We start from the raw sequence: 16344 nt of genomic DNA, 5'->3' as shown, positions 1-16344 counted from the left end.
GCGATAACATAACATAGTTAAAACATACATTTCTATATAAAGAAAAAAAAAATACTTGTTGATGAACAAAATGAAAATCGTTTAGTTAATTGGTTCATTATTTTCCCTCATTTCATCATTTATTATGATCGTTGTACTATGCAGATTACACTGAGCTAGTGCTAACATGAGTGTTTTTTTGTTTTTTTTTTGTTTTTTGTTTTTTTTTTTCAAACTACTAAACTACATTGCATAGAAATGACGATGTGATTTTCAATAATTTGCAGGAATCGGAAGTAGTACATCTCGGATGGTCATCAGTACTCTTGTGCCAATCGTGGTTTCTATATTACTATATATGTTGCTATTTGTGCCTCATTCTCTGTCTACTGATCTTGGATAGTTTTTCATTTGGTTTCATTTGGATTTACTGCAATTTAATTGGGTTCTTATTCAATAAAACTTTTTCTGAATACTACTCAATCTTTCATCCTGGATTATCACTTCCACTTCACGCATTATGTATAGTAATTACTAATTAGTATTAATACTATGTGTTAATACTAATCGTATATATTGATTGATATATCAAGCCTGACTCGCTCGTACAATATGTAGACGAAAGAAAAAAACAATAAGATACTAGAAAACCAAGTGCAGGTAAATAGCTAGGCTCCTTAGTTGATCGCTACAATACACCAGCCTTGATCGACGATACGGTAGCGTGAACCAGGTCCAATATATGTACGTATATAATCTTTGTTAATTGCATTTTCTGCCTCGATCGATCAATTACTCAGTAGTGACTCCAACTCCACAAGCAGATCGAAATGCGAAAGTTGACCTGGTGTAAATATATGTATATTTAGAGATTATTAAGGCACTATCTGCCAGAGCAAATTAAGAACCAAAGACACAATATGGTTTCCTCAAGATCTCGATTATTCCTTTCTCTCATTCCCTTGATCATCACGATCACCAATATCAGACCAACTCATCAAGACGGTGATGATTTTAGGTATGATGTCAACACTTGTCATTTAAGCTCCTTCAACGGCACCTTCGGCAAAAACCTCAATCATCTCTTCTCCTCCATGCTCTCTTCAAGCAAGGCCAACACCTCCACCGGCTTTTACAGCTCCTCCTACGGAGCATTCCCTGATAAAGCTTACGCAATCGGAATCTGTAGAGGAGATCTCAAGCCCCGTGCCTGCGCTGCTTGTCTCTCCGACTCCACTGCCACCATTCTCCACAGCGCTTGCCCTGATACCAAGGAGGGAGTTATAGGCTACATAAATTGCACGGTACGTTACTCCAACATCTCCATAAGTGGCATCAGAGTAGAAGCTCCAGCAATATGGGGCGGCAATAGCGAAAAAGACAAAGTTTCAACGTCCCTCGGGTTTGATTTTAATCAACGGCTCACCACGTTATTTGAAACATTAAGAAATAAAGCCGCCGCAGGTAGCAGTGTTCTTAAGTTTGCTGTTGGGCACTCGAACGCTCCGGTTAGTTCTGGTATAACCATATACGGACTTGCGCAGTGCAGTCCAGACCTATCAGAAGCAGACTGCGGTGTTTGCTTTAGCAAGGCTTTGGAGCAGCTACCTCCATGTTGTTTTAAATCTTGGTTTTATATTGGTGCAAGCTGTACCTTAGCGTATAAACCTTACCTCTTCTATGACCCCGCAACTGATCCGACGCCCCTGCCTCTGCCGTCCACTACCACGAGTAATTCAGGAGGTAAACTTACGGCATATATACGTGGCTTCATATTATCTATGTGTAGTGAAAGATAATTTGTTGGGTTCGGGGTTTCCCAGACTTCAATTGATATCGATGATTATAAATAGTGTCTTTGCACACATTTGTTTAGAAGTGCATGACGATTGGATGGTTCATTGCAGGAATTGAAAGTAGTACAGCTGGGACGGTCGACGTCAATACTATTGTGCCAATCGTTGTTTCTATGTTACTAATTGTATCTCTTTGTCTATCCAATGATTTGGGATAGTGTTTATCTTAGTTTAGTTTGGATGTGCTGTAATTTGGGTTCAAATTCAATAAACCATTGTCAGAAAATTAGTTATGATTCTCATGTCTCTAATTCACAAATTATGTACGTATGACAATTGACAAATAGTTTTTAGTTATGTGGCTAATCGCATGTCATGTAATTCCATGATTTATGATTCCATCATTCTATATACTTGTATATGATAATCAAATACAATGGAACGAGATCTGCACGTTACGCTACTCAATAAGTAATGCAGGAGGTAATTCAGGAGGTATATATCATTCTCATGAGGTATGCAAAGTTTGAGTCGAGAGAATTTGGGATACTAGTTAATAATTAAAACCATTTGATTAATTAGATTGATTAGGAAGACAACCGAATCACATACCTTGCAAATTAGGCTAAGGCGAATCCAACATACATGAGAGACTCAGTCCCACATCACACGATTATTTTGTTGACAGAAAGATGGTATATTGAATGGAAAGTAGTATATGCATATACCTTGAACAAGTTGGGCTAAGAAGAATGATGCAGTATTCGGATTACAAGCCATCTTCATATCATTTATAGTTGACCAAAGCAGTAGACTTCTATTAAGCATGGCCTTTGTCAATGGTACAGTACCGATAACATGAACCATCCCCATGAACCATTCCCCAACATACATAATCTTTGTTAAACTGTCTCGATCAATTACCTGAATGTTGACCTGTAAATATATATAAGGTATCGGCCTGTAAAGTACCAACAACGCACAATGGTTTCCTCAAGATTCCTATCATTCCTTTCTCTCATTCCCTTAATCATCACCAACATGAGACCTACTCAAGCCACCGAATCATATCAGCACATCTTTGATGAATACATCTGTATTGGCAGTTCCTACAATAGCCTCACCTTCGGCAAAAACCTCGATCATCTCCTCTCCCCTCTCCTCTCATCCTCCTCCGATAACGCCGCGGCCACCGGGTTTTACAGTTCTTCCTATGGAGAAATCCCTGACAAAGTTTATGCAATCGGATACTGTAGAGGAGATCTCAAGCCCTCTGCCTGCGCTGATTGTCTCGCCTCCTCCACCTCTCTTCTTCTGGAATACGCTTGCGCTAATAAGAAGGAAGGAGGCGTAGGCTCCATAGATTGCACGCTGCGTTACTCCAATATCTCCATAAGTGGCAAAAGAGTCGACGCTCCAGCTATACCTATATACAAGTCGAATGACAAAGTCTCGTCGTCCGTCGAGCTTGATTTTAATAAACGGCTCACTAAGTTATTTGAAAGGTTAATAAGTGAAGCCGCCAAAGGTAGTGGTGCTCTGAAATTTGCTGTTGGGCACTCAAACGCTCCGGTTAGTTCTGGTATAACGATATACGGACTTGCACAGTGCAGTCCAGACTTGTCGGAGGAAGACTGCAATGGTTGCTTGATCAAGGGTTTAGGGCTGCTCCCATCATGTTGTTATAACTCTTGGACCTATTATAGTGCCAGCTGTAGCTTAAGGTATGATCCTTACCTCTTCTATGACGCCGCAAGTGATCCGAAACCACTGCCTCCGCCATCACCACCGCCAGCCACTACCACAAATAATTCAGGAGGTAAGTTTACCTAGCTATACATGTACATAGTACGTATACCTGATGAGTTATTTTGTTGGGTTCGGGGTTCCTCAAATTTAAACTTATAATGGTAAATAGTTTCTCTGCATGCATAACATTTGTATCAGGAGTACGTAACTATCGAATTTTCAATTTTTGCAGGAACCGAAAGTCCGACATTTCGGATGGTAATCACTACTCTTGTGCCAATCGTTGTTTCTATATGTTGCTTATTGAATCTCATTGTCTGATCCAGTGATAGGTTTGGATTTACTGCATGTAATTTCCGTTCGTATTCAATAAATGGTTTAAATAAACAAGGGACGTCAAGGTGATAGGTGGGAATGTGTGGGCCGGTTTCCCTTATACACATTCAAGAAAGCTATACTCTGATCCAAATGGGATTAAAGGTGGGCTCGGGCCTGGGTCATAACATCTCAGCAATTGATTTGGGTGTGAAGAGTAACTCTATTCCAGAATGAGAATCGGCGTAATGAGATCTCGATTACAAAACTATATCCTTGGTTTTTTTTTTTTTTGGTAGTAATGAATAACTAATTAACTATATCCTGGATAGTGCTTGATGAAGGGTAATGTTCTGAAAGTATGTATCTCATGGCGCAAATATAGGAGCAAATATATAGTTTGGTAACCATGAACTTCGGATCAATGCAACATAGTAATTCGCAATAGTTCAAGTTCGTCATATTCCTAAAATTAGCTATGAGCTTGAACTTTAGTCACTCTCCTTATCTCTAGACCAACACTACGTGCCAACGCCGCAAACGGACTGATCATGAGGTCAACCGCGGCGGCCGGGCCTTGGAAGTTTCCTATGTAATTGAAACTACGAAACCTATTTCCGTCATGAAAGATTGGTTCAGGACTTCAAGGCTTGAAATTTCAAAGAAATGATTCCCAGTAGAATGATGTGTCTAGCTGATAGGTTGGCTCAACCACTCCTGTTTTAGTCTGTTACTCAAAATAAACTTACGTATTGGTTAATTTGATTGAACGAGTCCTCCCACAACAGAGATATTAGTTTCGTTTAGAGACTACATGCATGGAACTCCATAGAGGGCAGAATTAATGGATTTCCCATCAACATTTGGGTTCTTCTTGTCGATTATACTTGTGTTGCTCCTAGCTCAAGCCGATCAGTCACCTTTCATATACAACTTTTGCGGCCAGAACGGTAACTACACCGCAAATAGCACCTATCAGACAAACCTCAACAGCCTTCTCGGTTCTCTTTCCTCTCCCGGCAACGACAACGGCTACGGTTTCTACAGTTCCTCCGTCGGAGCAAACTCCGATAAAGTAAACGCATTTGGCCTCTGCAGAGGAGATGTCAAGGCCGATGACTGTGAAAGCTGCGTCAGCCAAGCTAGTGATCCTCTCAAAAAAGCTTGCCCTGTCCAGAAGGAGGCTATTATATGGTACGACTATTGCATGTTACGCTACTCGAATGAAACGTTATATGGCATCGTGACAACATTCCCTGCTGTGTTTTTGTCTAATGTACAAAACGTTTCGTCGCCGGAGGAGTTCAATCGGCAGCTGAAGTTGTTATGGGAAGGATTGATTACTGAAGCTGCTGCAGGAGGTACTGATCGGAAGTTTGCAAAAGGCACAAACACAACCGCCAGCCTTGTGAAAATATATGGATTTGCACAGTGTACTCCAGATTTGTCGCCGGAAGAGTGCACTCAATGCTTAGATGCAGCTTTAGAGCAGATCCCATTATTTAGTTATGGGAAAATTGGTGGGAATGCTGTTGCACCTAGTTGTATCTTGAGATATGAAATTCGCAACTTCTTTTACCCCACAAGTGAGGCATCCGCTCCATCTCCACAGTTGGAAACACCAGCCTCTCCTTCTCCACCACCACCGTCAGGTATGATCCCCATTAACACCCCCTTTAAGTTCGGATGTGAGGTAACGTCTATTTAAGTACTCTGCTTTAAAACAGGGGAATACAGGGTTAAAAACAGGGGAATACAGGGGAAGGTCTAATTCTTTTGTAATTGGCAATGGGTACGTCTATTGCCATTTTGCTCACCTCATACATTGTTGATTTATTGAAATACCAAAATACCCTGATATAAAATTATCCTAAGGGATAATAAGTTGTTACAAATTACAAATTACAAATTTATTACAAATTTTTTTCTTTTTCTTTTTTATCTTTTTGTTTTGGATGAACACAAATTTCATGACTCTAACTCAGATTTATCATATTCGGTTGTTAGTCTGAAGACACTAGCATTTAACATGAAGATGAGGTAAACTGTTTGTATTTTTTTTTTCTTTGTTGATGATTCATTTATCATTTTACTCATTATTTCTCATGTTGACTTTGTATGAAAATTCTCATGGATAACTACTGTACCGTATTTATGAACAACAGATAGATTAGTTCAAGAAACTTAGAAGTATGGAAGATGTTGCTACTAGAGATACATTTAAAAACATTCTGTATCTTGATATCGATTGACGTCATTGAGTTGTTAAATTTAAGAGTTTTTTCTTTTTCTTTAACTTGGATTTATACTTTTATGTGAATTTTTGTTCACTTGGTGATTCTTGAGCAAATATGAATTTAACAAAATATATGAAGAGAATGTAGGGTGAACAAAGTAGAATTAAGAAAAAAGTTTTTTTAGGTATTGTTAATGGGTGAATAAAGTAGACTTACAATTAAAATTATATGAGTGAGGTGTGAAGAGAATATGAGGTGAGCAAAATGGTTTGTGGGGTGTTTTGAATATTTCATCTTTCAGGAAAGAAGAATAATACATCCCGAAACGTCATCATTGCTGTGACAATCATTGTATCTCTGGTACTGATTTCATTGGCGATTTGGATTTATCTGAGATTTTGGAAGAGAAACAGACCACCGGAAGGTAAGTTAGGAATTGCTTGTGTTTACTTCTCAAATAATATTAATATGGTGGGAAGCTCACTAATGTTACAAGAACGGAAGAACCTAGATTCAAACATACCTTGGAACAAGTTTGAGATTATTTTTCCTTTAAAACATGCAATGGATTTATTGAGTTTTGTTGAACTGTTTCTTATACCAAGAAGCCGATGAAGTTATGAGCGCAGAAGCCTTGCAATTCGAGTTTGAGTCCATTAGGGTTGCTACACATAACTTTTCTGAAGCAAATACGCTTGGACGAGGCGGATTTGGTGCTGTTTATAGGGTAAATTTAACATTAAAGATGAAAGACAATGTTAGTTCTATATGCATCTAAAGGAGTAGCAACTTAATTTTTTAGAGCTTAATTCTTGAGTGCAGGGTAGGCTTTGGAACGAAGAGGAGATTGCAGTGAAAAGGCTCTCGAGAGATTCTGCACAAGGAGACGTAGAATTTAAAAACGAGGTGTTGCTAGTAGCAAAGCTTCAACATCGAAATCTAGTTAGGCTGCTTGGTTTCTGTCTAGAGAGAAATGAAAGACTTCTTGTCTATGAGTTTGTCCCAAATGCAAGCCTTGATCAATTCATATTTGGTATGGTTGAAGACTTGGAATCTATTATCTTCTACTTTTGTGTATGACATTCTTCCAGTGAGTGCCTCTGCGATAAACATATGTCATAATCATATGTTTTCATCCATGTGCAGATCCAATCAAGCGTGAACAACTAGACTGGGATATTCGCTACAAGATCATTGTAGGCATTGCGCGAGGGCTCCTTTACCTTCATGAAGATTCTCGTCTTAGAATCATCCATCGCGATCTCAAAGCAAGTAACATTTTATTAGATGCAGAAATGAACCCCAAAATTGCAGATTTTGGCATGGCAAGATTGTTTAATATCGATCAAACACAAGGCGAAACCAGTCGAGTTGTGGGAACCTAGTAAGTGCTTCATAACTTTAATTGAGTTATGCTATGTTCATATGATTAAATAACACAAGTTAAGAACAAAAATGAGATAAACATAGCATTACCATGAAAGTTATCCTCCATGTTACAGAAAGTAAACCATGTTGTTGTTGATATGCAGCGGATATATGGCTCCTGAGTATGTAATGCGTGGACATTTTTCTGTGAAGTCCGATGTCTATAGCTTTGGTGTGTTAGTTTTGGAGATAGTAAGTGGACAGAAAAACAGCTCCTTTTGTCATGAAGGAAATTTGGAGGATCTTCTTGGCTATGTAAGTAACATTTTCCAAAATTTGAAGCATTGGAGTATTGCAATTGATTGCAACAAAAGAAAGAAAAACATGAAATCATCTTTGATTTTGTTTATGCAAATTCAAAATTATGCAGGCATGGAATAGTTGGAAGCAGGGGACATCTTCAAATTTGATAGATCCCATGTTGAGGACTGGATCAAGGACTGAAATAGTGAGATGCATCCGTATTGGATTATTATGTGTTCAACAAAGCATAAGTGACAGACCAACCATGGCTGCAGTTACGCAAATGCTTACCAGCAACTCTGTTGATCTCCCAGTGCCTTCACAACCAGCATACTTTATGTACAGTCATGGCATTGGATCCTCATCCGACATGTCGTTGGGGTTTGAGAGTTACTCAGGATTAACGGGGTCTGATCAATCTAAAAGCCACTCTGCCCATAAACCTATATATTCTTGAAGCTTCAACTACGTACCCTTTAAATTTCATAGACTAGTTTTTTAGTTTTTTTTTCATTTACTATTGAAATGTGATTTTCCTATCCATTTTAGCTTTAGAGAGACCTTTGAAGTAACTTGGAACAACATCCCTTGTTTGCCTTGTGTGTATCATCTATTTAGCAACTCTGTTTTGAAACAGGAATGTTATTATTCCTACCTGCTTTCAATTTAAGTAAAGAAGACATTCCTGATGTTTGCGGGAAAGAAGAAAAGTCATCATTGTTAGTTAATTACAATGGAAAGTTTCCATGAACCAGTCTGGCTCCATCAGATTATACAATGGAAGATTATGCAAATCACAAGTCCGCTCACTTTGGTCAGATTGGAGTGAAGCATGGGTCAGCCAAAAGTACATATTCGCATGTAGTCAACTGTGGCGGCGAGACCATATAGAAGTTTCTTGCGTGGACTATTTTGTCTAGGTTATATAACTTATAGTTATAAGATAATGCTATTAACACATCATATTTTATTATTTATATATTTTATGTATTTTCTTATTATTATAAAGTTGATTATATTTATAAAATTATCTTTTAAAGTTATTTTATGATTAACTCATATCAAGATATATAAATAATAAAATATGATCTGTTAATAGTACCGCCCAACTTATAAGTTGGAAATTTCACGGTTCTTGTCCTAAACCACTCCCATACCAATCAAGCTGAAAAACAAAATTGTATAACACCAAGCAATTGAGGGAAACAGATTCAGTCCACCACGGTTAAAATTCACTGACACAAAAAATAATTATATTTTATTGTTGGCATGCAATCTCAGCCACTAATATCCATTTGGGTGGGTGGGTGCTAACTTTCATTGCTAACGCTAACGGTCAACATGATGATTAAGTTAGACCAAATCCGCACAAAAAAAAGCTGGTCATATGAGGTAAAAACATAAGAGGCTATCTATTCAAATGGAATTAAAGCAGGGTAACTCTAAAATTTTACCTTTTATTTTTTTCAATTCGAAATAATAGGGTAAAATGGAGTCTTTAATCAAATAAAATCGAAGGGATGCTAAATACCAATAAAAGTTGGCTTTAGTGGAATAAGTGGATTATTTTACCTTTCCTTCTTGACATTGTTTCTTTTTTATTTATTTATTTTTCTTTTATAAGCTACAATGACTCAATTAGAGTACTTAAATCATTCTTTTTCAGTATGTCCTAACGTTCATACTGTGTTTTCTTTTGATACACTTTACTTTAACCACTTAAGTAACTTATTTTAACTGAAAACAAAATTAATTACAAAAAAAAAAGATATACATTATTTGCCCATCACCATTTGGTGTAGAGGTATTAGCCCCCCCCAAATAAGTGGGAGGTCGTGAGTTCAACTCACAATAGACACGTTGCATTTGAGTTATTTGATTGATAAAAAAAAGATACACATTCTCTGGATTAAAAATAAACAAAAAGATTGAAATCACGGAAACAAACCATCTGAATTGTTGTCATAAATAATTTGACTAATCTTGTTTTTAAATTTGGCTATTTGATTAACAGAAACCAACCACGTACAATTTCCTTCATAATTTCATATTTTTTATAGAAATTTTTCAAAAACAACATCCTGTCAAGAAATAACTTCTCAAAAGAAAAAAAAAGAAAAAAAACGCAAGGCCATAGTTGCAGGGAAAAAAAAAATGTGTGTCTCAATATTTTGAAAAAGTATAGCTCTGTTAGACATGTATACACAATCCTCAAAGGGGAAACTGTAAACCATAGTGATTTTTCATACTTTTCATCTAACGGTTGGTTTAGTGACCCTATATCTTACGTCTCGACCGATGAAGTTGTTCTTTATAAAAGTTTGTAAGTGCCTATTGGGTTTCAATGATAATTATAGTTTTCCAAGCTAATCGAAAACTAAACGAACATGAGAAACAAAATAATAATTCCATCCTACTCTCAACTTAATCAAAATCACTTTCACTTTATTGTAACCTTGAGAAAGGTACATCAATAGATATGTGATGTACAGACTATAATTGACATTTCATACGACATGCGAAATAAAAACCGAAAGTTTTTTTTTTCCCCAACTATTTACATGTATCCACGACATAGTTAATCACATATTCTGAAATAATCAGCATACGCGCTCCTATGTTACCAATAGGTTACATATATTATTCGGTTGACTAGCTTAATTGTAATTTAAATTGGCTAAATTTTTTCGATTACACGTATATTATATGGGTCCGGTTCAAAGGCCATCATATTTTACACAAAATTTGACACACCTTGTGAACCCTTAGATTCTAAAATGTTCAATGACTCAGATTTATTGTTTAAATGATGTCAACATTACATTAAGTGATGTGGAAATTACATGGCATTACATATTCTCAATATAAGATAAAATTCTATTAGAAAAAAAAACACCACAAATTAAAATTTGGAGAATCAAAATCAACAAAAACTAAAAAGAGAAATAAAAAAAGAAAAGGAAGAAGAAGAACATTATAAGAACGACTGCAGTTCTTTTTATCAATATGTTGAAGAAGATTACTATGAATATATTGTACCAATCTAATTGGATTATGTCGATCTTCAATATAACTCAATGTAATTAGATAACAACAAAATAATCGTTCTTTACGGTTCAAGGTTTAACCTTTCATATGAATTTAGGTTTTAAAACCCAGAAGAAAAGAAGAATTCAACTCCCTCCATCATCGAGCCTTTAATTTGATCAAAGTTCTTCCATAAGTCTCTCTAACAAGCCTTCAAAGCTAATTCCACATATCTCATTTTTTGGTACAGTGAATGGCTTGTCTTAATTGATGCCACAAGGATCATCTATTATTTTTTTTTCTCTTTTGATCGTTTACAATACAATATTGATAAGAATAGTCGTCGTTCTTATACTGTTCTTTGAGTTTAGATTTTTTTTTCTGATTTTGATTCTCCAAATTTTAATTTGTGGTGTTTTTTTGTAATAGAATTTTATCTTATATTGAGAATATGTAATGCCATGTAATTTACACATCACTTAATGTAGTGTTGACATCATTTAAACAATAAATCTGAGCCATTGAACATTTTAGAATCTAAGGGTTCACAAGGTGTGTCAAATTTTGTGTAAAATATGATGTCCCTTGATCCGGACCCATATTATATACCAACCATCTTACCTACAAGCAATGAGTATTTCTTTAATTTCTCGTGTCTTTTTTTTTTTTTTTTTTTTAGAAATTCGGAATTACTCCATTAGGCTTCAAGCCAATCACAACCGATAATGGTCAATACATGAGCAATACAAAGATTACCCAAGTACAAAGCAAAGTACTTAATCAAAGCTATATATACGAATTGAAAAACAACCGCAAAATTACGTTAAAAAAGGTGGACAAGAAACTAGAAAGCATAGAACGTACCTTACCCCTAACATAACCAATCTCTCAACGATTAGAGGCTTAAGACCCATTGGTGTACCTTTCATCGTTTAACTAGAGAGAGAAGTTACGCTTAGGGTTTGGTAGGGATCTTGTTTGGAGCCCATAACAAGCCGATTCCAAAACAGATTGAAAAGAGAAAGAGAGAGGTGAGACACAAAGGCTTAGTCCACCATACTACAAGCAGCAGCCCAACAGACTAAGGCCCAGAGGCCTAACCTGCTCCTCCTCTCTCCCGTCCAATTCGAACCCAATGACGAGCTTGCTGGAGACTCCTCCGACCACCGTCTCAATCCGGTGGTTCTTCAACCATGGGAACCATAAACGCCGCCACCTTTGAAACGTCGCTGCTAAAAGCCTAGAGCACCTCTTCGCCTTGAAGTTGGGATCTTTCGGTTCACGCTCTCTCTCTTCGAGCAGAAGACGCCGACGCTAAGACCTGCCTATCAACGCCTATACGGCTACTTCGTCACCGCCTCCTTGCTCAGCAACACTTGCCCAGACTCGATTTCCTTTCTAAAATTCGCTGCCGAAAACCAACCCTAAAGGCAAGCAGCCTTTGCAGCCTCCACTCCCCAATCGGTTGACGTCGTCGCCTTCACTGAGTGTCGCCTGCTTGTATAGCACCAAGATGGAAGAACGCCGCACGCGTTGAGACGCAAACAGAGTACCGGAGTGTGCCCTCGCCCTATGTCCAAACTCTAGGGTTTGTTCTACTCAGCTCCAATGAAACCGGAGCGATTCTTTTATGTTTTGTTTTGTTTATGACCTCGTGTCTTAATAGGGTTACTCTTTTAATAAAATGTGTTGTTTGATAAATAAATATATAAATATATGGCTGTTGATGAAGGATAAAACGTAGAGACAAAGAGATAGCAAGAGAATCATCATCTTATTCATTGATAGGAGCCCTTTATATAGGGAATTACACAATACCAATATGGTAAGGATATGAATACATAGATCTAGTCTAACTACATATTCTATTGGCATAAGGCCAAGGCACACATAAAGAATATCTAGAAAGATACAGAATATCCTAGAACACTCCCCCTTGTGCCGCGTGCTGATATGCTGATGGTGCTGATCTGTTGTCTCGTCAAAAACCTCGTCAAGTCACAAAAACCCTGTGGGAGAAAAATTGAACCTTGATCGTAGAAGAAAAAGAGTACAACGCACCCTTCACATTTGATAGTGACATGTATATATGTATGTGCTAGACTCCCCATGAAGTTCGCACCTCCCCCTGATCTTTACATCAATCATAGGGCTCTTCTTGATTTTTACTAATCACGGAAGTTTCAATAACTTAGCATGTCAATGCTCTTTAACATGTCTTCAAATATGGTATTGGGCAATGATTAACTAAATCATGCCGTATTGTCCTCAAATGATCTTTTACACTTAGATCTTGAGGAGAAGGCCGCTTGTGAACTCAAGACATAAGTTCGTAGCATGACCTTCAGTTACTAGAACAGCCGTAACTTCCTCTAGAAAATTCATATGAACGAACCGTAAACAGTTTTGGAAACTGGACTCATAGAGCTTTCCAACCGTATATTACACACGTTCTGGTTCGTCAGGAGCTATTCACAAAGTCCCGTCGAAGTTGACTGTTTTGCCAAAATCAGATTCTCGGATAGATTCGTCCTACTTTACAAAAATGGCCATAACTCACTCAATATGATAGGTGTGATCAAATGGTTGGTGTCCCTGGAAAGTAGACACATAGACCTTTCCAATGGTACCAATTTCACCATTTTCCAGTGAGTGAGATTTCCTGTAGGTCCCGTGGAAGTTGACCTACAAAACTTAGGCCAATCAACTAAGTTGATATCCATCAACGAAAGGTGGTTCGATAGTAGACTCATTATCCCACGTCCTCATGTACACTAGTGTAATACTTGTAGAGATCTCTATATAGATTGGATTTGACATTGAGGCGTCCCCCAACGATAATCACAATTCAGACTTCATGAGACGGATTTGAGTATCACTGATCAATGGATCAGGTTGTGCCAAGCTCGCTTTCTTCCTAGTACGAGAAAATATCGAACCTAAGGGTCTCCCTCCTTTTGGGGAGCCACACGGCCTTGTGACACCAATTTTGCCACTATATCACCATCCATGGTGACCAACACCTTTTGGGCGCCATGTCCTTTTGTAGGACATCAATCCTTGTAGACATATTTGCAGCATGTGATCTCGTCACTTTAACACTTTAAACATTTGGGATCAAGATGAGACTTAATGGGGACAAACCAAGACAATTCACGTCGTTCCACTTGAACACTTGTGTTCTTATTTCCCCCTAACGGCGGGAATATTGTCTCATCAAAGTGACCATCCGCAATGTAGCGGTGAAAGAGATCGCCTGACAAGGTTTCTACATATGCGGATTATAGGTGGAGGTTCACATCCAACCTAAATACTTATTCATCTCAAATGACCCATCATTGTACGCAGTGGCAATGCGATTTGGCACCTAGAAATAACATTTAGCCGAGCTCAAGGATTTGAGATCCGTTTCAATCTTGTTTGAGCTCAAGGATTGCAATCCTGGTACACAGTCACGAGCTGTAGTACAAAAATATTCAATGATGGTGGGTCGTAGAAGAATAGTAAAGCTGCATGCAAATATTGCATAGCCCCAAGACGCAATAGAAAGATTGGTGAGCATCAATAATGTTCGAGCGACAAGATAAAGTTGCTTAGTCATAGCCTCGGTGAGACCGTATTGTGTGTGAACATGGGGTACAGGACACTTCAACTTACATCTTGATAAACTTCTTTAAAGAATGGGTAGTGAGTCCGTAGAAGTATAAGCATCATAAGCAGTAGATAATAATGTAACATGTGACCAGTGTGTTAACACTTCAACCAACACCATAAAACATAAAAAGGTGTCCGCAAGTTGGTTGTATCTATCTACATAGTTTGATGTAAGAATAGAATATTCTCTTTTGTGTCATTTAGCGTAGGAATGTCTCACTCCTAAATTAGCTAAAGAATAGGCTTTCAAAACGAGCAATGAGCATTGCAGGGGGCCAATGCGACATCTAGGGAAGGTCGGTGCACCTCAATTGCTTAAGGAATTGACCGGATGACCTCCAGGAAGTTGGAGTCGTGTTCGGGTGACGTCAATGTCCCCTGGGTCACCACCATGCTTCATGGTGATGCTAGATGTTGAATGTCTTCGTTTTGAGCGGAAGAATGGATGTCCATGAGAATTTCTTAAAATTTGGACCATTATATCTCTTCCAGGTTGACCAATTTGGTCAAACCAAAGCCTATATGAGTCGGTGTCCCAAATATCATGTTTGGCGACAACATGAGATTCGATATTCGAATCGTAATGACATACATTCCACTAGATTGACTCATGAATTTCTCCAAGATGTGCTTTAGTCCGCATTCATGAGAAGGTATACACAAAAGAATTCTTGTTCATTCTCACAATGTGTTTTCAAATGAAAACTATTAGCATGAATGTCTTTAAAGCTCAATATGGTTCGATTGCCTCTCAATGCATAGAGGGTATCTGTGACATTGATCATGGTGTCATGAGGCATCAAGATTCAAGCTAAACCGTGTCCCTGAATGACCGGTATGATTCAATCATTGTAGTCACATAAGATTTACAAAGGCACAAAATCCAAAGATAGTTGCTGGTTCCTTAGAATGTTATGGATAGTTCCACTATCTGCGAAGCACTCAATGTCTCGATGAGACATATCTACAAGAATGAGTAGATAGGCGAGTTAATAGTTCCATTTGAACCATTTAGAAGGATTGAAAGAAGCTACGAAAAGCTGCAATCCCGAGAGTGCATAAAAATTTCCGCGTAGAATGACCTTTGCGCACTACAATAGCCATAACTTCTTCGTTAAAATAGATATGAACGAACCACGAAAAGTTCTGAAAACTAGACTCGTAGAGATTTCCAATGATATAAAGCTCACTGTCTGGTTTGTCAGGACCTGTTCAAAAAGCTTAAACGAAGTTGACTGTCCAGAAGGGACAGATTGCTGTTTTTCCAATGATATAAAGCTCACTGTCTGGTTCGTCAGGACCTGTTCACAAAGCTTAAACGAAGTTGACTGTCCAGAAGGGACAGATTGCTGTTTTTCGCAGAATTGGCATGTGCGAAGTTGTGAAGCTTGCAGGTGGCGTGTAGGCTTTTGCCTTAGCCAAAAATGACGTGTGTATGATCAAAACCAAGTCATTTCGGTCGTTCTAAGGTCGTAAACTCCATGACTAGTTAGCAAAAGCTCCCTGACATGAACATAAACTAACTCAGAGGACCTAGAGGATTCAATCATGATGATAATTTTCTGGTTTTGATAAGTCTTCAACGTCTTTTGCAAGACGGCAATTGGTTTAATAGCGTAGGGGGATCTAAAATCAAAAGTTTTCGGTAACTCCAAGTCAGTATGACTAGACATGTCCGTGGAGGGTCGGTAGTGCGAGGCACACTTGAAACCACTATCTCCTTAATTTCGGACAATTCTAAGACATCACACTGAGCTTGGATGAGCCTAGTTGAACAATTGATAATGGAAAATCCGCTATTGGGTAGAAGACTTAACTTAACCGGAAACACGTGGGCGATCCTCATTGAGGATGCGGTGCCATGAGTCACCTTCAAAGGAAGGGACCAAAATCGACACAATATGTCATGTTTCTAA

General features: G+C 38.0%; 1 pseudogene; it reads left to right on the top strand.

Annotated features, from left to right (window-relative positions):
• The window catches only part of LOC101306792, a pseudogene marked incomplete at its 3' end in the record, with an annotated part of 31610 nt that extends 16355 nt beyond the window's left edge, over positions 1-15255 (top strand).
• Positions 15256-16344: the final 1089 nt, after the last annotated feature.

This window comes from Fragaria vesca, linkage group LG2 (genome assembly GCF_000184155.1).
Source record: "Fragaria vesca subsp. vesca linkage group LG2, FraVesHawaii_1.0, whole genome shotgun sequence".
NCBI classification, from domain to species: domain Eukaryota; kingdom Viridiplantae; phylum Streptophyta; class Magnoliopsida; order Rosales; family Rosaceae; genus Fragaria; species Fragaria vesca.
Note: the sequence above shows the minus strand (reverse complement) of the source record. Positions and strands in the feature narration are given on the sequence as shown.